Source organism: Bos indicus, chromosome 23 (assembly GCF_029378745.1).
Source record: "Bos indicus isolate NIAB-ARS_2022 breed Sahiwal x Tharparkar chromosome 23, NIAB-ARS_B.indTharparkar_mat_pri_1.0, whole genome shotgun sequence".
NCBI lineage: Eukaryota > Metazoa > Chordata > Mammalia > Artiodactyla > Bovidae > Bos > Bos indicus.
This window is the reverse complement of record NC_091782.1, coordinates 16184977-16206592: the sequence shown is the minus strand read 5'-3', so window position 1 is coordinate 16206592 and position 21616 is coordinate 16184977. Positions and strand designations below refer to the sequence as shown.

The 21616-nt window shown below is 48.0% G+C and overlaps 1 non-coding gene across 1 annotated transcript; it reads right to left on the bottom strand.

The window, feature by feature from the left end:
• Positions 1–21319: 21319 nt before the first annotated feature.
• On the bottom strand, positions 21320–21392 carry TRNAW-CCA (transfer RNA tryptophan (anticodon CCA)). The gene has a single exon. It is a non-coding gene; the product is annotated as a tRNA-Trp (tRNA).
• Positions 21393–21616: the final 224 nt, after the last annotated feature.

Sequence of the window (21616 nt, the reverse complement as noted above, 5' to 3'; positions counted from 1 at the left end):
CTTCTGATTGGGTTTGGTCAATGGACAGAGGTGGGAGACAAGAGGTGAGAGGAGACAGAGGCTGAGGCTCTCATTCTCATGGTTTCCTTCCTGCTGGGCTGCAGGCTGGCAGGATCTGCATTCCTCTGCCCAAGGCCACAGCTCCCACTCCTAAGTATAAGCACATCTCTCCAGATTCTAACAACTTCTTTCTCCTCTTGCTTCTTCAAGCCTAGGAGAGGTCCCCAAATCACTCTCAGATTTGATGATTTCCTGGATAAACTCAGAGAATGCACTGAAAGCTGTGATGCTTAAGGTGATAGCTTTTTAAAGGAAAGGATACAGATTTAAATCAGCCATGGGAGAAAGTACAGAGTCCAGGAAAGTTACCACACTTGGACCTTCCAATGTGCTCTCCCTACAATGCACCACTTTTTTGCCATGGACGTGATGATACACTTGGAATAATGCCAACCAGGGAAGTTCACCTGAGACCATGGGGTCCAGAATTTTAATGGGGTTCCATTACACACTGCCTGTGAGGCACACCTTTAGTATTCAGACTTTTCTGTAGGTAGATCTGATATCATATGGCCCAGGGCCCCCATCATAAATCTGTCCAGTGGCCAAGAGCTGCCCAGTGGGAAAAACCCCAACAAAGACGAATTGAATTATCAAACCTGAATCTTTTTTTTGTTTTCTGGCTGCACCTCAATGTGAACAAACGACTCATTGGAAAAGACCCTGATGCTGGGAAAGATTGAGGGCAGGAGGAGAAGGAGACGACAGAGGATGAAATGGTTGGATGGCATCACCGACTAAATGGACATGAACTTTGGTAAATTCTGAGAGATGGTGAGGGACAGGGAAGCCTGGTGTGCTGCAGTCCATGAGGTTGCAAACAGTTGGACATGACTTGGTGATTGAACAACAACAACCATGCGGAATAGGGAAATCTTATTTTTCCAACCAGGGATGGAATCTGAACCTCTTCCTTTGGAAGCGCAGTAACCACTGGACCACCAGGGAAGTCCCCTTGCCCCAGCAAAGAAAGGCACTGCTCTCACACATTCCATTCCAGGGGCCTAGAGATCCCTTTCTAGTAGCTGAGGGCAAAGGCCAGACCTCTCCTCGTGTGTGTGTGTGTGTGTGTGTGTGTGTGTGTGTGTGTGTATGCTAAGTTGCTTCTGCTGTGTCCAATTCTTTGCCACCCTATGGACTGTAGCCCGCCAGCCTCCACTGTCCATGAGATTCTCCAGGCAAGGATACTGGAGTGGGTTGCTATGCCCTCCTTCAGGGGATCTTCCTGACTGAGGGATCGAACCCATGTCTCATATGTCTAACCAGAGTTGGCAGGCAGGTTTTTTTTTTTTTTTTTTTTTTTTTACCACTAGCGCCACCTGGGAAGCCCAGACCTCTCCTTAGGTAAATTTAATTCTTCACTACACATGAGTCCTTGTGCAGGACCCTGACTGCTCTCCAGGCCCATGGAAAGCCTTGTTCAGACTGTGAGCTTTATGGTCTAGCTGGCCTGCATCAGTTTATCAGATGGTAGATAAAGGATCTAGAGGTATTTAATCCAATTTTTAAAAGCATATTTGTTGTCTTGCTTTATTATAAAATTAACAAATGCACATAATAAATTTTTCTAACAATACAGAAATGTATAATATAGAAAGTTCCCCATCATATAACATAATCCAGAAGTGTATATAAAACAGAAATTTCCTCATAATTCAAGAAATAACTGTTCTTAAAAATTTGGTTTATATTTTCCATTTTTTCTATGCATATTTTAACATATAAATATGTAATTACTTTGAACCAAAATGATATACTATACCTAGCGTCTGTAACTTGCTTTTTCTTCTTAACAGTACATCATAGATACGACATGGAAATGTCACCACGTATAAATGAACCTCATTTTTTTTCAACGATTGAATAGTATTCCAGTGTGAATGTGTCACGATTTATTTAAACAATCGCTTATTGATAGGCATGTAGGTTATTACCAGTTTTTTTCTAATGCAAGCAATGCTGCAGTGAACATCCTTGTACATATATAATTGGGCTCTGTGCTAAAATTTCTGTAGGGCAAATTCTTAAAAGAGGAATTGCTGGATTAAAGGATAGGTACATTTTACAGTTTCATAGATCTTGCCAAATTGTAGTCTGAAAAGCTGATCCAATTTATACTCATATTAAGGATGCCTGGAAAATCCCATGGACGGAGGAGCCTGGTAGGCTGCAGTCCATGGGGTCGCTAGGAGTCAGACACGACTGAGCGACTTCACTTTCACTTTTCACTTTCATGCACTGGAGAAGGACATGGCAACCCACTCCAGTATTCTTGCCTGGAGAATCCCAGGGACGGGGGAGACTGGTGGGCTGCCTTCTGTAGGGTCGCACAGAGTCAGACATGACTGAAGCGACTTAGCATAGCATAGCATAGCAAGGATGGATGGGAGTGCTGGATTCCTGTCCCCCTTGCCAACTGGTTGTTATTAATCCTTTACGTAAATCCAAATGTTTAATGTGAAACCAGAATTATGCTCTTCTTTTCCTGAACTGGATGGCTGCCCATTTCTCTTCAATGTCCCCATGGGGTAGATGGCTCTCTTGGCCCCAGACCAGACCTATGAAGATTGGGTGGTAGGGAATGTAGTGACCCTGGAAAGGTGAACTCTGGAGTAAAGCAGTTAAATGGGGCCTTTCTTAACATTTTGTTCATGTAGACACTTGATTTGAAATCAAACATTTGAAACATATTCCCCTGGGTGTGCCTAGTGCCCCACTGGATAAAGTAACCTAATCACTCGAGTGACTATCTCATCCTATTTCCAAGTCTGACCCACCATCAAGCAGAGGGGGTTATACAGGCATGAACAGCAGTGCATGGGGATCTTGGAGGGTGCTCTGGATTTCTGCTTATCCTCTTTGCCAATTCAGGGATGGGTTTTGTGTGCACCAGCCTTCAGGGGAGGGGCCAGGAAGAGCTGCAATCCTGGGTGCACTGTCCTTTGGCAGAGCAATTACAGTCCTCTTCTATTTTTGTCTTTTATATGGTTAAACAGTGGAAAGTTCCAGATGGGTCATACTTCCCCTTTTCTGCCTTGTCCCTTCACGTAAAAGGATGGACCCAGGTGACCAGGATTACTCTACCCAACTAGGGTGGTGTCACACCTAAGATAGAGCAATCAATTTTTCCCTCCTGAAAATTTGGAACTAGGATATGCATTAGGTTAGTGGTCAAATCTAGAGGAATTCAATCAGAAGAGAAAAACTAAAAACTGAAGGTGACACGTGAAAATGTGGGCTGACCAGTGAGGTATGGTTTGCTCAGGACCGAGGAGTCCTTTAGGACAACAGGGCTGTCAGTGCTAGAATCAGGTCTCAGGCAAGCCAGGATGAGCCGGTCATCCTAGAGAAAAGAGATCTATGGCCCCAGAGAGGGACAGAGGATCACCCTGAACAGTGATTCACATCATTTGTTGTTCAGTTGCTAAGCTGTATCTGACTTTTTGCTACCCCATGGACTGCAGCACACCAGGCTCCTCTGTCCTTCACCATCTCCAGGAGTTTGCTCAAATTCATGTCCATTGAGTCAGTGATGCTATATAACCATCTTATCCTCTGTTGTGCCCTTCTCCTCCCGCCTTCAGTCTTTCCCAGCATCAGGGTCTTTTCCAATGAGTCAGCTCCTTGCATCAGGTAGTCAAAGTATTGGCATTTCAGCTTCAGCACCAGTCCTTCCAGTGAATAGTCAGGGTTGATTTCCTTTAGGATTGACAGGTTTGATCTCCTTGCACTCCAAGGGACTTTCAAGAGTCTTCTCCAGCACCACAGTTCAAAAGCATTAGTTGACTACTCCCAGTCCTGGGAGAAGCCTGGCTGGGTTTCTTGCCCTAAATCCCAGGGACCACCCCATAATCTCCCAATCTCTCTCTGTCTAACTGGCCTGAAAGGTGAACTCCTGTTAAGGCCATGCTTTCCAGCTTCCCTTGTCATTAGAGTGGGCCAAGTGCCTGGATTCTTGCCGATGAGAAGGTGCGCAGACGGGATGTGTCATTTCCATTCTCGGGCAGTGAACAGTGTGTGTGTGAGCTCCATGCACTCTCTTTCCCACCCTGTGGCTGCAAGTGGACAACACTGGGATCTTAGTGCTAGAGAGAGAACAGCCCAGTCCTGATTATGTTTGAGGCGAGTTGCCAAGGTGGGTTCCTGGACCTGCAGGGGACTTTGTGTGTGAGACAGAAATCAAGACTGTTGTGTTAAGTCACTGGGATTTTAGGGTTTATTTGTCTCTGCAGAAGAGTCTTCGAACACCATGGGTTTCTTTTATTCTTCAAAAAAGCTTTTACTAAGACAGCTCGGGTCACCGGGTACTTACTGACAGTATGTTCAGTTACAGACTGCCTGGGAAGATTCTTAATTACTCACTTACAGAACAATCGGAGATGCTCAAGAGTTCATATCTGGGGGCAGGATTTTGGGAGTCCAGGAAAGAGCTGAGGGAATGCAGATGACTTGGCCAAGGTTCCTACTTCCCCGTGAACTGGCTCTCCCCCATCAACAGATAATAGGCGTGAGGACTCTGGCAGGAAACTCCTGTGTCCCAAACAAGGCAGTCAGCAAGGTTCCTGCATTGCTCTGGGGCCAAATGAAGGAACAAGGTTTCTGGATGTGAGGACAGGGCCAGGCTAAAGTGAACACCAGGCAACCAGCCCAGCTTGGCAGCAGGAATCCTAGGCCTGTTACCATCTGCTTAGGGAAGGTGGACTTTGGTTTCCAGGTCAAAACACTTCCAGCAGACTAATTATTAAAAACACGCAAGTTGCTAAAACTGACTCAAAGAGAAATAGAAAATCTGAATAGACCTCTAACAAGGGAAGAGATGAAATCAATCATTTTAAAAAAACTTCTAATAGGGACATCCCTGGTGGTCCAGTGGTTAAGACTTCACCTTCCAATGCAGGAGGTTTGAGTTCAATCCCTGCTCAGAAAGCTAAGATCCTACAAGCCTTGAGGCCAAAAAGAAACAAAGGACATAAAGCAGAAGCAATACTGTAATGAATTCAATAAAGACCTTAAAAGTAAATAAATAAAAACCCTTCCTGTAGAGAAAAGTCCAGAACTAGAGGCTTCACTGGTAAATTCTGTTGTTGTTCAGTCACTAAATCATGTCCGACTCTTTGTGACCCCTCAGACTGCAGAACACCAGGCCTCCCTGTCCCTCACTATCTCCCAGAGTTTGCCCAAGTTCATGTCAATTGAGTCAGTGATGCTATTCAACCATCTCATCCTCTGGCCCCTTCTTCTCCTCTTGCCTTCAGTCTTTCCCAGCATCTTTGGTAAATACTACCAAACATTTAAAGAAGAATGAACACTGATTCTTCTCAAACTCTACCAAAAAATCAAAGAGGAGGAACCACTGAGGCCAGTGGTTCCCTGATGCCAAGGCCCATAGCCACAGACTGACGGGGCACCAGACAACCAACGTAGCTGACCTGTCCCACATGGAGACTCTGGGCTGGAGGCCCCTGGGACCATGACCTCCAGCTCCTCCTCAGTGCCCTGCCAAGTGCCCTGTCTTTACTGCAGAACATCCCCTACGACTCTCTCCTGCCTCTCTCGGTCACTCAACCCACTCCTGCACCCTCTCAGCTGACAGGCATCCTCCCCGGGCTGGGCTAATGTTCCTTGTTGCTTTCATCATCCTCTCCCCACCTTCCCCTCCTGCTGCTCTCCTTCTCCCAGTCCAGCCCTTTCCATGCCGAGCGCACGAATCGCCTGGGGGTTTGTTCAAGTGCAGACTGACATAGTCACTCTGGAGCAGCCGCTGAGACCCTGCAATGCTAACAACCCCCGTGTGATGTGAAATCTCCCGGTCCCGGAGCGAGATTTTGAGTAGGGAGGGTCTAGAACACACATCCTGGCAACACCTCGTGAACTCAATTCACATGGCTGCCTCAAAGGGAATTCTGAAAAGTCACCCCTCTCCAGGGGACCTGGAAATCAGGACTGTTCCACCTGTGCCAGGTGGAATCGGGAGCCCCTGTTTTACCCTGTCTTCTGCCTCACTGATAGATGGATGGGGGCAAAAGGAAGGAGACCCTGATGGGACTGAGGGAAGTCAGAGCCAGAGGAAGGCAGGCTAGAGGCAGAGGCGCTGCAGTGGGGCCTCTGGCCTCTGGGAGGCGCTAGCAACCGCTAAGGGCTGCCCGGTTAACACTGGTGCCCAGTGCCTTCTCCAGTCTGGGAAGCATCTCCATGTTTCATTCTCTCATGACACATTATGACTCGGATTTTTACAGATGAAAGCGTAGCAGCTGACTTGTTCCAGGTGGCGGGAGTCACGGATCCAACACGGCCACCCAGAAATCACATTGTTGCCAGCCGGGTCAGCTTAGAAGCTGGACGGGGCCCCTGAGGACTCCTGCACGTCAACGCCTCCCCTCAGAACAAGGGAAAGGACCGGAAGACAAAGGCGTTGTTGGGGGAGGGTCTGCTGACGCTGTGGTCCCAGGGTGGTGAGAGCAGACGCTCCACTCCTCCTGGAGGTGACTTGAGTGAGAAGATGATGAGAGGTTACAGCAGAGCTGCGGCTTCGGTTCCTCCTGCTCCCTTCTAGCACGAATTGACGTGTGAATCGGAGGGGCTGCAAAACACCAAGGCCCCTGATCATGCCCTTGAAGCATGTACGACGCTAAAGGCAGTCAGAAGGGACCATCGTCCCCACTGAATGTGCCTAAGACATGAGGGATGCCGGAAGTTCACCTCTGAGCCCGGTAGGCACACGCACACATATACAAATGCACACACATACACACACCACAACCTCCCCCACAACATTCCTGTAATCCTACATCCCCATTCTTCCCCCTCACACTTCAACAGACACTAATGGACAAATGAGTAGGGATCTGGTGGCCCCCGAGACCATGGGGGGGCCATGTAAGACAATGTCTTGCTCAAACACAAAGAAAACTTCAGTTGTCAAATCTCCTTCCAGCCAAAGCAGCTCATGCAAGCTCTAGGCTTGGATCCAAAGTCCCTGTGCTCGCCAGCAGTGTGCCGTTGAGCAAAGCTTTTTGACTGCCCACCGAGACTCAGTTTTCTCATCTGGAATATGGGCAACATAGTTGCTACAGAGTTGATATGAGTCTTGGCTGAGGTAAGAAATGAGATGGGACTCAGGAAACTGTAAAGCAAGGCATTACCACAAAAAGCCAACAGCAACAATTACTAGGACGCAGACATTATTCTGGGCTTCCCAGATGGTGCTAGTGGTTAAGAACCTGCCTGCCAATGCAGGAGATGTAAGAGACGCAGGTTTGATTCTTGGGTTGGGAAGATCCCCTGGAAGAGAGCATGGCAAGCCACTCCAGTATTTTTGCTGGGAGAATCCCATGGACAGAGGAGTCTGATGGGCTATAATATCCACAGGGTCACAAAGATTCAGACACAACTGAGGCAACTTAGTGCACACACACACACACACACACACACATTATTCATTGAAACAAACACCCAGAATCCAGAGGGAGGTGAAACGGATGCCCGGCTGCGCCCAGTAGTGGATGCCCCTTAGAAGAAGACCATATGCTGTTATCCCAGCCTAGCCGCTTGATGCAGGGAAGCATGTAATCCCTGCTCCATGAAGCCCTCCACAGTGAAGCTTCTCTCCCTGAAGGCGAGCTCGGGCAGGTGTTGTCACGCTGCTCTCAGGGACTGTGCTAATTGTATGTTATCTCCTTGGCCAGGATGCTGGCTTCTTCAGCTCAGCTTCCCAGACCGTCTGCCCCTCTTGAGAACCCAGCCTCTTGTTAAGTTGTTACCAAAGCCCCAGGGCTGCAGCTCTGAGACAGGGACAAAGACAGCTAATGTAAATCCCACTGTAGTGTCCATGGGCTGCCTGGGACCCACTAGGCAAAGAGGCATTGAGTGTCTGCTGCTGGTCAAGCCCTGTACTGGGCTCTGGATGCAGAGATGGGAAGGTACCGTCCTGGCTCTCCAGGAGCTCCCAGGCTGGAGAGGCAGGTAGGTGCGATGCATGTGCCAAGTGCTACAGTAGAGAAGTCTCAAAGCGGGTGGCACTTCACAGAGGAGGCGATGCGGGAGCACACAGACTTGAAGGGTGAAGAGGACTTTGTCAGATGCAAAAGGATTCTAGGTGCAAGGAAGGAACTTCCAGGCAGGGAAACAGTGTGTGCAAAGGCAAGGGGGAGTGAGGGAACCCGACTCCTTGAGGGAATGGCAGAGCTTGGTATGGTGGAGCACCAGGTCCGTGGGGCGCACTGATGTGCTAATGCTCATATACTCATCTGTACGTGTGTCTGTCCTGTTCCCCAACCCTGCCGGAAACTCCCTGAAGGCGGAGACTATATTTTGATTCTATTCTATATGACTCAATAAACATTTATTGAAAACACGTTATATGCAGAGCACTGAGTTGTTTCCTAAGGAGAGGCCAAAGACTAGGTCAAGAGTAGGTTCCTGCCCGTAAAGGGGCCATGTCTAGGGAAGGGTGAAGACTGACACATCCATCTGGACCACAAAGCAAGGCAGATCTACAGGAGTCTGGGTGGAAGCACCGGAGTTTAGAGAGTCTGAAGGTGGGGCAGGAAAAGAGATGAATGCCAACCAGGAAAGGTTTATGGTGGAGGTGGCGTTGAGCTGGCTCTTAAATGTCAACAGGAAAGATGGTGGGAAGTTTATCTTTATAAGTGGAAGAGCTGGCATATGTGAAGCCCCAAATTTTGAAAAATGTAGGTCAGTTCTGGAATAATGATGAGACTCTCGTGACAGCAATGGTAGGCGTATGGGTTGTGAGCGTGGGGGAGAGATTTAGGAAGAAACTAACAACAGACACCTCTATATAACATTTGTGGTGGTCCAGTCTCTTGCGTATTACATATATTTGCCTATTTTACATGCATTTACTTACACAGACTTCATAGTAGCCCTGTGAAGTGGATGCTATCATATTCCCTAAGAAATCTGAGGCACAGAGAGGCAGATCAACTTGCCTGAGGTCACACAGCTGGCAGGCAGCAGAGGCGGGGTTTGAATTCAGCCATTCTTGCTGGAGAGTTCATGCTGTGTACGCTACAGTCCTTGGTGGTGATGAGAAAATGTGGCAGATACTTTTAAATGCTTGCCCACTGCTATTCTTTTTTTTTTTCTTTGCTGGCAGAGTTCTGAGCTAGTTTGGGTGTCTACCCCTCCCTACAAGGACTGTAGGGTAAATTTCAACTATTGTAAATCAGTGATGGTAATCCCATTGCCCTGGCCAGTCATTGGTTCAGAAAGGGGGGATGCGATTTAACCCTGACCAATGAGAGAAGAGAGTTTTGCCGGGGGACTTTGGGGAAAAGCATCCGCAGTAACAAAAAAAAGACATCCAAGAGGAAATGACTTATCCTCTAGGATGCGATGTTAACATATCTAGAAATGACCCCTTGAACTCTGGCAGTCATTTTACAACCAGGAGGGGGAGCTATTCCGACATGCTGAAGAGGGTGGGTTGGAAAGAGGCAGAGAATCTAGAAGAAGCACAGTCGAACCACAGAACGTATCAGCTTTGGCAAGTCGCTCTACTCCGGGGCATCTGGTGGAATGATATCATTAATCTTCCTGGCTGAGGGTACTTGAGGTGAGGGTTTCTGTTACTTTCAACCCAAAGCATCCCGTGATACTTTTGGAACTAGGCTGTGAAGGGTTTTTTGTTTTTTTTTTTTAACTTTACAATATTGTATTGGTTTTGCCATATATCAACATGAATCCGCCACAGGTATACACGTGTTCCCCATCCTGAACCCTCCTCCCTCCTCCCTCCCCATACCATCCCTCTGGGTCCTCCCAGTGCACCAGCCCCAAGCATCCAGTATCGTGCATCAAACCTGGACTGACGACTCATTTTATATATGATATTATACATGTTTCAATGCCATTCTCCCAAATCATCCCACCCTCTCCCTCTCCCACAGAGTCCAAAAGAAGGGGTTTCTAATACAGCATCTTATACCCAGCGTCTTATACCAGGCAGTGGTTAACTGGAGAGAGAAACTTTTGATATCCTTACAAGACACAGCTCATAGGCAGACACTCCAGTCCAGCCCTAGTTAGGGCTCTCCACTCTATGACAAAAGCAGACTGAAAAGGTGGCAGAGGGGAGCCTGGAGCTGGCAGTTCTGGGTTCTCCGTGTGGCTCCACACTCAGCTTGCTGTGTGATGGTGGGGAAGCCATCTCCCTCTCTGAGTCTTAGCTTCATTATCTGTGAAATGAAAGAGTTGGACGAGATGTTCTTTTAGGGTCCTTTCAGCTCTCTGATTCTCTGATGAGTTGTCATCTGTCTAAACCCAATAAGCTGCTTTACTAAAAAAAAATTAAAACGGGGGATGGTGAGAGCTAAAGTTGGGGGTGGCGGATGGGCAATTTATTCCAGTGAATGCCTTTGAGTCACCAAGACTGGCTGAGAAAAATTTTTTCTCTATAGAAATGGAGCAGGAGGGTTTGGAATTGTCCACTCTCCCAGAGATCAGGATAGGATGAAGTTTGGGGGAACTGCTTGCTATGTTTGTGCAGTGAATCGGCTCTGCACACCAGAGAGAACACTGTTACCCTCATTTCAGGGCAGGGGTAGGGGTGGGGAGGGCAGACGCTCAAGAGTCAGCTGCTGTGGCTCTTTGAACCCTCTGGCTTTGGAGATGGAACAGCAGCACCCACTCTGTGCAGCTAGAAATAGTGGATCGCTTTAGGCTAGAACGTCTGCCTTACATTCAAATCCAAAGCAGCCACTAGACTAAACTTTCAGTTGTAAAATATTTATTCAGTTCCTTCTTATCTTTCTTTTGTTTCCCTGCCCTTATCAAGCTCTTGGACTCAAGTTTCCTGGTTTAATGACGCTTGGACCACCCCTTACTCATTCCCACCTCTACTACTCTACTCTGGATATTCCCCCCAGCCTGTCCTCTCTGAATATGCTCTGAAATTGCCTTTTCCTGCTTTAAATTGCAATCCACCCATACTTCTGTTTTCCAAGTGGATTGGTCTCAGTGTTACAAAGGCAATCTGATTGAACAAATTTATGCTAAATTGTGAACGACTGCTGACATTTCACACACAAAAAATCTTTTTCTCCCCCCTCCCCCCTTTTTTTTTCATGAAAGTAAGTCTATTACATTGAATTAATTTCTTTTGTTTTGGTCACGCCCTGAGGCTTATAAGATCTTAGTTCCCTAAATAAGGGTTGAACTCAGGCCTTGTGCCAAGTTCTAACCACTGAACCACCAGGAATTCCCTGAATTAATTTCTAAGTGTAAAAGTTTGAGTACCATAACAAAAGTGAAGGGATTATTTTCTAGAAGGAAAAAGAAAGTTTGCAGAAGGTGGGCACGGGAACATATAGCTAACTTTTTATTTTATGTGCCTTTTTTTTGGTTGTTGTTGTTAACTTCAAAAACATCCTACACAGTCAGCAGAGAAATTTGACTTCTAAAAGCTGTTAGTCCAGTGCGCTTAACCTGAGAATGTTAAAAATATCCTCATGATGTATATATGGGTCTGGAGGTGAAGGAAAATGGGATTGGGTGACTGTGTTGTATATCACAAAGGAAAAGGGGATCAAAACATGGGAGACCCAGCTTGTCGAGGCTGTACTGAGATTTGGACAGATCTAGAGAATATGATAATAGTAGATATATATCAAGTGAGCATGATTGCTAGTCATTGTTGAAATTACGTGTATTAACTCAGTAATCCTTTCACACAAATGAATAAGAGTAGGAACTACTAGCATCCATTTTACAGATGAGAAAACTGAACCACAGAGAGTTAAGAGTTCTCTTAAGTTCTCAAGGTCACACCGTATGAGAGCCATGCTTTGAACCCAAGCGTTGTGGCCCCAGAGCCACACTCAGGACTGAGCTGTCTCTTCAGACCTGTGATATGGATGGAAAGTGCCCCTCACATCTTCACCCTCCTGCTGGCTCAGGGTGGTCTCGGGGCCCACTTTCACCTAAACCTTTTCTTGCCTTCCCATCAGAATGGCCTGCCCCCTTGGGGCTTCCCTGGTAGCTCAGCTGGTAGAGAATCTGCCTGCAATGCAGGAGACCCCGATTTGATTCCTGGGTCGGGAAGATCCACTGGAGAAGGGACAGGCTGCCCACTGTAGTATTCTTGGGCTTTGCTGGTGGCTCAGCTAGTAAAGAATCTACCTGCAATGTGGGAGACCTGGGTTTGATCCCTGGGTTGGGAAGATCCCCTGGAGAAGGGAATAGCTGGCTATCCACTCCAGTATTCCGGAGTGTTCCTGGAGATCCCATAGATGTTCCTGGAGATCCCATGGATGGGATCGCAGAAGAGTTGACACAGCTGAGTGACTTTCACTTTCCCTTTTCATGCTCTCTCCATCTTCTCAGGAATGAAAATGTAATTAACCAATGTTGATATGTAAAAGGTGAATGTTGTCCTTTAGTTACTGAACAAACATTTTCTGCATGCTCACACCATGTCTAGTACAGCACTAAATACTGTGCAGAATAAAAAGTTCAACTCTGTATGGTCCCTCCCTCAAGGAGCTCACAGTCGAGTTCAAAAGATCAATATAAATAACTCTAATGCTGAATAGAAAGGATTGTGAGCCACAATATAGGTTTAAAAGAAAAGAAAACAAGGAAGGAGAAGAGATGATAGCCTGGGGGTCTGCTCTGGAGGGGGATGATGTAGCTTTGAGCTTGACTTTGAAGCCTGCACTGAAGGAAAGAGCAGCCCCGCTGGCAGAAACAGCAAGAGACAGAAAGGCGTGAGCAGATTGGAGGAGTGGGAAATGACCCTGTTAGGCTTGTGCCCTGGCACCGACTGGCTGGGAGTACCCGTGGAGTTTTGTCTTAAACAAGGTTTGGGTACAGACTGGCGACTGAGGGAGTTGGTTTTCACCTCCTAGGAGCCGTACGTGCAATTGTGCAGTGATGTTCTGGCGACAACACTTTAACCCTCTGATTCTCCAGCTGGGTTCCCCGACTACCCAGGGACACCCAGCAATTGTGCTGGAAGGACCAAAGCCACAGGGGGACCATTGTGCATCTTGTTGGACCAACATTTTCATTTGGTGGATAGTATTTCGAAACTTTGCTTTCAAATGAAAATAATTACTGGTAAAAATTATGGCATAGAATGCAATATTTGCTATCTTTTTTTTTTCAGCTAAAAAGGGAGCCTTCAGATAGACCACTTGGGAGTGTGTTTAGAAGTGACAGTCAAACTGACCCGGAGGGATGGGATGGGGAGGGAGGTGGGAAAGGTGTTCAGGATGGGGAACACATGTACACCCGAGGCGGATTCATGTCAATGTATGGTAAAACCAATACAATATTGTAAAGTAAAAAAACAAAAACCAAAAAACTATTCAGTAACCAGTAAGAGCGGTGACCAATCAGAACTAAAGGATCTTGAAGGACCCCAGTAACATTAGAAGGGAACCCTCTAATTGCTGGGTTACGGAGAGGATGGGAGTCCTAAGGGGAGAGGCTGGGGCGGCAGTGTGGAAAGGGCACTCAGGGCAGCCGCTCCCTGCCTGGTAGGGGAGTGCGTCAGTATTTCAACAGCTGGCTGAACATCTGTCCTGGCTCTCCTCTTAGCAGCCGCAGGGAGCCCAGTGGCTTTCATCTGCCATTAAGTAAACATTGCAGGAAACTCAGGGGGAGTAATGCTTTGACCTAAGGGGTGATTCCATGCTGGATGTAGGGATCTGGAAGAGGGGTTTTCCTGGGTGCAGCGTGGCCCTGGGGGCCCCCTAGATCACAGTGTCTGTGTGGCCATTTCCTTAGCCCACGTGCCCGTGGCCTGGCCCACATGGTTTATCAGTGCTACTATAGTCAGAGGAGTTCCCCCAACCCAGACTTCCTGTGAGAGAGCTAAGCCCACTCTTCCATGAGCTTGCTCACTTTTACCTACAAGTATACAAGTGCTTTGGAGGGAGAAAAAAAATTCATCCAGACTCTTAGCAATACATCAAGGATACTTGAATGTATTTGAAATATAATGAGTATGTAGCCATAAAAGACATGCCTCATAAGAATCTTTTGAAGGAAGAAATAAAACAAATGATCCTGCCTTTGTATCTTGCCTCTCAGAGGCAGCAATGAGTCCCCTGGTGCTCTCCCCAAATCACAAGCTCAGGTATAAATTACAGTTACTAATTAGGTTCTTGCATGGGATGTGCCATAGTTAATGCTAAGCAGGCAAACCTCCCACCTTTGGCTTGGCTCCTTCAGGCAGTTTCTGTGCCCCCAGGCTTGGTGTGGAGGCAGAGACACCCAGCCGTTCCCACCTGGCACAGCCCACTTCCTGAGAGAAAACAGGGAAATACTTCATTTTTTCCTCTCAGTTTTTCTTGCAGCCAGAGTTGGTCAGGTGACCTAGTTCTGGCCAATGAGGTATCAAGAAGGGTCTGCTGGGGCTTCTGGGAAAATCCTTTCTCTCTCCTAAAAAGGGAAAGATGAGGAGAGTGCTTTTGCCTCTTCCTTGTTTACTGCTTAGGACACTGTGCTGTGACGTAAGGATGTGATAATAGGAACCGTGGATGCCACCTCGCCAGTGTGAGTAGAGGGGTGGTGAACGCACTGACGGTGGCAGGATTGATGGGTGGGAATGGTCTGAGTCCCTCTTAATGTGGACATGCTCCCACTCAACCCCAGGAACCACGTACCTCTGAAAGTTTTATTACGAAAGGAGTAAACTCCTATTTTTATCCAGCTTTTAGTCATGAACTATTACTGGTAGCCAAAATCAGCCTACATTAGTCAGGATAAACTAGACTTTGTTCCTGTAACACACTGACTCACAAATCTTGAAGGTTAAGCACAAAAGGTTTATTTCTCCTTCTCTTTTAGACCGCTGAGAGTTGGAACAGCCCTCTTGGGTCCCGTGGCTATGTCAGGGCGGCCCCCAGGGTCACGAAGCAGAGGCAGAGAGAAGTGTAGAATCACATGGGCTGTGTTACAGGCCAGGGCTGGAAGTGGCTTCCATCACTTCTGCCACATCCCATGGACCCACCCAATCTAACTACATGGGGGCGCTGAGAAATGGGCACACGCGGCGTTGTCTGCACCACACTTCCTGATTCACACACTATCTTGTCTGTTTTTCCCTAGTCAGAAAGTCGTTCACTCATTCGACAGAAATTTATTGAACTTCCTTGTGGCAGATGTGCTATAGGGAATATAAAAGAAAGACAGTAGCCTTATATAACATCACATTCCTGGGCTTCAGATCATCCATCATGGAGGAGACACGAAATAAAGCAGTAAGTAAATAGAATATATTAAAATATACACACATTTTAAGGTTAAATTATATAAATTACATTAGAACATCAACTTAGTTGGCTTAAACATTCAGAAAACTAGGATCATGGCATCTGGTCCCATCACTTCATGGCAAATAGATGGGAAAACAATAGAAACAGTGAGAGACTTTATTTTCCTGGGCTTCAGAATCACTGCAGATGGTGACTGCAGTCATGAAATCAAAAGATGCTTGCTCCTTTGAAGATAACCTACAACAAACTTAGACAGCGTATTAAAATGCAGAGACATTAGTTTGCCAACAAAGGTCCGAATAGTTAAAGTTATGGTTTTTCCAGGAGTCATGTATGGATGTGAGAGTTGGACCATAAAGAAATCTGGGCAGCAAAGAACTGATGCTTTCAAATGATGATGTAGTAGAAGACTCTCGAGAGTTCCTTGGACTGCAAGGAGATCAAACTAGTCAATCCTAAAGGAAATCAGCCCTAAATATTCATTGGAAGGACGAATGCTGAAGCTGAAGCTCCAATACTTTGACCACCTGATGCAAAGATCTGACTCATTGGAATAGACCCTGATGCTGGGAAAGATTGAGGGCAGGAAGAGAAGAAGGTGACAGAGGATGAGATGGCTAGATGGCACCACTGACTCAGTGGACATGAATTTGAGCAATCTCCGGGAGACGGTGAAGGACAGGGAAGCCTGGTGTGCTGCAGTCCATGGGGTCCATAGAGTCGGACACGACTGAATGACTGAATAGCAACAATCTACATATGTTAATGTATGATAATTCATGATCATTCCTGTCCTCAAAAAGCTTAGGGTTTAACTGAGAGTCAGATGAATAGAGATGATGCAGTACCAGGTGGCAGACACACTCATAGAGGCAGCAGCACAGAGGTGGGAGTGGGGTTCAGAGGCACACCAGTTAGTTTGGCCTGCAGAAATCAGGGAAGGCTTTAGAGAGGAGATGGCCTGAGGCAAGGGTCTGAAGGACGGAGAAAAATTTGGAAAACAAAGTGGGGAAGTGGGAGGTCTGGAACTCCGAAGAAGCATGAATAAATGCAGGCCTTCGTAAAAAGTCCTGGCTAATAGGGATGTGGCCGAGGGTGCCCTTGTGCATCTGGAGGTCAGGGAGAGGGTATGGAGGGGCAGCTTCTAGTGGTGGGGGCCTAGAGCTCTAAATCAGAGGTTCTCTAACCTGGCTGCATGTTAGAATTATATGGCTGACTTTAAAAAATGCCAATGCTTGGGCTCCTCCCCCAATCAACTGAGTAAGACGGTACCCGGGTCAGGGCCCAGGCATCAGGGCTTTTTAAAAGGCCCCAGGTGATTGTAACGGGCCGCCAGGACTGAGCATCACTGTCCAGAGGCAGGACGGGGGATAGGTTTGCTTGTCTTGCTCAGAAATAGAACCGCAACCCTGTAGGAAGGTGCCCCTCCCTCACTGATCTTAGACTCCTTAAAAGAAAGTCTCCTAACATCAGGCAGAGAGAGAAGAGAGTTGCCAAAATGTTCCTTTGTCATTATCTTTTCCTTTGCTCATTGTTCCTCCTCTGCCCTGGCAGTCCCCCTTCTCCCTTTACCTGCCGCACCCTGGGGCCCCGGAGCAGCTGTGCTGACAGCTGGCAGGAAATTTCTCAGCCTCCGGAGACTACAGAGGAGACAAGGCTGATGGAACCTCTGTCCCTGATTAATTACCAGGTATCAGGAGGCCCCTCTCCACCCAGAGGTGGTTCCTAGGCCTCACTCAGTGTACAAACAACTTTTTCCTTCAGGCCGCATGTCCTGCCTTGTGCCCAAGACCCTCAGACCAGTGGCTGGCAGAGAGCATGCCTGTAAGACTGACCAATATCCTGCATTTGGTTTTTATTCAACAGATAAGTCCTGGTTCTCCCACTTGTTAGACTCTGCCACCCTGGGGTAATGTCTTTTTTCTCCTTCTGCAGTAGCTTCTCTGGGCGATTTGCTTTCTCTCATCACTCTGAACGTGTTCCCAGGATGCAGACTCATTTTACTAGCAGCCTACAGTGAATGTGCTGCAGGAACCGTTGTGGAGTGAATTTGAAAGCCAAGGAGTTTTGTCTGCATTTGTTGTCAGGGCGCAAATGGCAGCACCTGGGGCCTCCTCTAGAGTTCAGTCACTGGGCCCGCCTGTGGCAGGGAGGAGGGAGGCTTTAGTTCCAAGGCACTGCCACTGAGTCTGCTCTCTGGGGCAGAATCCAAAGAAATCCGAGAAACTTCTTTCTCGGTTTGGATTTCCAGATTCTGGGTGGTCTTTTTCTCTGCGTCCATCCATTCACTCATCCATTCACTCCTTCATTCAGCATATACACGGAATGTCTACCCGCTGTGTACCTGCCCAGTGCTATGAGGTGGGCCTGCAGAGGCGAGTGGGTTGGATACTCAAGGAGTTTGCAGTTGAGCCAGAGCTATGACACGGCAAAACTAGCACAAACGACCTGTGTGCAGTTTGGTTATCTTACGTCTTGAGTGGAAGCCACCCCTAATGGAAACTAGATGAGTGGTTTTTCAAACTGCGTTCTTTGGAGTCTCTGTAGTCATTGCAGAAGACAAGGGGCTACAGAGTCAGTGGGCTGTGGTCCTCCTCTCCCTCTTCACCTCTGATGGGTTCTCTTTTTCTACTTTATATACTAGAGTTTTGTGTAAGGTCTATGATGGTTAAGATTATGTGTTAGCTTGGCTGGACCAAACACCTGATACTTGGTCAGATGTTCTGCCTGTTTCTGTGAGAGTATTTTTTTGGATGAGATTAACAAGTAAATTAGTAGACTTTGAGTAAAGCAAATTGTCCTCTGCAGTGTGGGTGAGCCTCATCCAGTCAGTTGAAGGCAAAGACTGATGTTCCCTGAACACCAGAGCAGGAAGGAATTCAGCCAGTGGAAGGCCTTCAGACTGAAACTTAATCTCCATCCTGAGGGCCTACCCTGCAGATGTTGAAAATGCCAACTTCCATAATCATGTGAGCCAATTCCTTAAAACAAATCTCTCTTTCTCTCTCTTTCTTCCTCTACTTGGTGATGCCAGCTGTCCTTGCCTGGCTGTAACCCACTGCCCTGCCTCAGTTCTGGCCTTCTCCCTGGTTCCAGGTGTCTGCCTGGTTTGGGGCTTGGTAGTCTGGGTTGTGACCTAACAGCTACTGCAATTTAAATGTCTAGCGATTTACTGTTTTCAAAGTGTGATGCAGACATTATCTCATTTAAGCTTCACAATACCTTTTTACAGATGACAATGCTGAGGTTAGGATGCCTTCAACGGCTCGCCCAAGGTCATGCAACAAGTAAAGAGCAGACACAGGAGTTAAAAGTCTTTGCACTCAAAACCCCAGGTACTCCCTCTATACCATGCTGCCAGCCATTTAGTCTGTTACACCAGAGAACACTAGGCATTTAATATTTTTCCAGCAGAAGGGAACTGGAGACTCCACCCCTGGGAGTGGAGTCATTCGGACTTGTTCCCTGATTTCCAGAGCGAGCAGGTGGAAGACCCTTGCGGTGGTGAAAGGTGACCTCAGGCGAACTGCAGCAGCTGCTTGTCAAGCCGGCACTCTCTGGAGTTGGCCGCATTTTCTGGCTCTCGCTGGCGGAGTGTCCGTGATTCATGGCAATGTGGGGACTTTACGAGCCTGTGATAAAACAGTAATCATCAGCTGTGAGGTTGACACGAGATTATGGAGCGGTGCAGTTGAATTGAGTTACTGCGCTTTCCTGGGGGCTGTTCATGCGATGGCGGTGTTGATCTAAGAGGTGTGTCTGTGGGTGTAGGGCTCGGGGTGGACTCTCGCCAAGACGCCTTTCCCGGGTTGGGGTGCGGGTGGGCCAGGGCTGACCGGCTTCTCCCTCTGACCCTCTGGCTCTGCGCTCGTGGCTTCAGGAGCCCTGTGTGTGGTTGTTGTGTGTGATTGTGCAGAGAGGGGGCCTCGGGGGCAGAGGGTTGAGTAGCCGTACTCCTCAATTCGCGGAGATGCTGCCTTCCTCTCCCAGGCCGCATCCCACCTGTTGGCAAATCCTTCAAGCTGCTCCCATACTCAGTGGGTCCCTTCTCACCAGCCACTCTGCCATCGCTGGTCAGGGGCTCTTCACCACTCTTTGCTTTATCACCTCTCAGGCCTCTCCACTTACTCCTCACCCCCACAGTCTATTCTAGACACAATAGAGGGAGGGATCCTATTAAAATTTAAATCTCTTTTCTGCTCAAAATCCTGCCATGGCCCCCCATTTCCCTCAGTGGGAAAGCCAGAGTCATCACAGCGGCCTTTGGGGACCTGCATGAGAAGGTGCCCATCACCTCCTAGCCCTCCCCTCCCAGCGCTCGTCCCTTCCACTTGCTCTGCCCTGAAATCAGCAGTCTCCTTGCCATCCTCAAACATATCAAGCCCACTCCCATCCCCAGGGCTTTGCACAGTCTGTTCCCCTTGCTTGAGAGCTCTTTCCCCAGGTTTCCACATGGCTTGTCCCACACCACTGTACTCCATGGGGCTGACCCTATCTACTTCATTTAAAATTGAGGTCCCCTCTCTGTTCCACCCCATCTGCCTTAGACTGTCGAATTTTACTCTTTTTCCATGGTAGTTTTCAGCCTCTAACCACTAGAAAATGTATTTAGTATAATGTATTAATTATTGTCTATCTCCCTCCAAGAAAGCAGGGATCATTCTTGCTTGACCACTGATATATATCAAGTATACAGTAGGTGCTCGATTAATGTTTGTGGAGTGAATAAACAGGGGCTGCATTTTCCTGTCAGATCAGGGACTCTTCAAGGGCTGGAACTGTATTTTCTCCTTTAGACTGGAGACCCCCTGCTAAGGCAGAGACAGAAGCTTCCTTCACCACGAAGGAGCCTCTCACTCCATTATACTTACTTCCCTTGACTCTGCCCTGGATCTAAGACTTTGCCAACCACAGTCAGAGACTGGGGTGAAGGGAGGCAAGATTCCCCGCAGGCCTGGGGTGTGGAGGTCCAGCCATGAACACTGGGTCCCCGAGCCCTTCTCCTGTTGAGACGATGCTCCCCACCAGCCTGTGGCCCTAGTGTGCTGGGGGTGTGGCTCCTGAGTCCCTCACCTTTTGAGGGACCTCTCTTAACCTCCAGGTGGGCCAGTTCCAAAGCCTGGAGCCTGCTTAGTTTCTTTCCCCTGGTTTTACGTAGTCCTATGGAGCATCCAGCATGTTCTCAAGGAAGTCTTCCACCCCAGCCAGTGACTGGGGACTCCAGTTCCTGTCCACCCTGTCCACCCTGTCCTACTTCCTCCCCAGCCCTGCCTGGGTCCTTTCTTCCCCTCTGTTCACCAAAAGGTCATTGGCTCCCGGAGCCAACTCCCAAATATTGCCTGAAAATCACTTGATTTGGGAATTGATATCTCTCAGCTGCCTTGTCCTTGCCAGTCCCTGGTGTCAAACCCATCGGAACCCAAGGCCACGTGGCATGGTGGAAGAAGAACTCTGAAGAGGTGACTGTGGAAATGCATCTTCCAGATCTCTGGCTGTGATACTCATACTTGACCCACAGCTCCTGCCTGAAACCACTGGCTCCCAGTCAGTGTCTGAGCATGGCAGACCCACTCCAGAGAGGGGGGACCCCTCTGATGGGCCACTTTGGCTCAAGGACTCTGGCAGCCTCGCTGGATCCTTTCCTAGCCTGAGATGCTCCCACACAACCTTCTTTCCTGGCCACTCTGCTTCCCTCCCGGATCAGACCTGCACCAGGTTGGGTCTGGCAGCTCTCCCAGCCTTCCCCAGCACCCTCTGCATGCTTCCCCTCCCAGGTACTACCCTTTATTAATCACGTGCACATCTAGTCCCATCTTGGAGTCTGCTTCTTGGGGGACCCAGTCTAATACCCCTGCCTCGGAGCCTGGCAGAAAGAAAGTGAAAGTGAAGTCGCTCAGTCATGTCGGACTCTGCGACCCTGTGGACTGTAGCCTATGTCCATGTAGGCTTCTCCGTCCATGGGATTCTCCAGGCAAGAATACTGGAGTGGGTTACCGTTTGCTTCCCCAGGGGATCTTCTCGACCCAGGGATCGAACCTGGGTCTCCTGCATTGGAGGCAGACGCTTTAACCTCTGAGCCACCAGGGAAGCCTGGAGCCTGGCAGACCTGGCCTCAAATAGTGACTGCTCAGGGGTGGAGCTTCTGCAGTGATAAATTGAAGCAATGATCCCATCCCACAGCACGTGCCCATACTGTTGCCCTGGTGCCTCCCACTAATGAGTGTTTTAGAGGAGCTTTTCCACTCAATGGCTTCTTCTTTTTTTAATCCTAAAAAGGGAAATTGCTTGCTTAATTTAATTTGTTTAATATT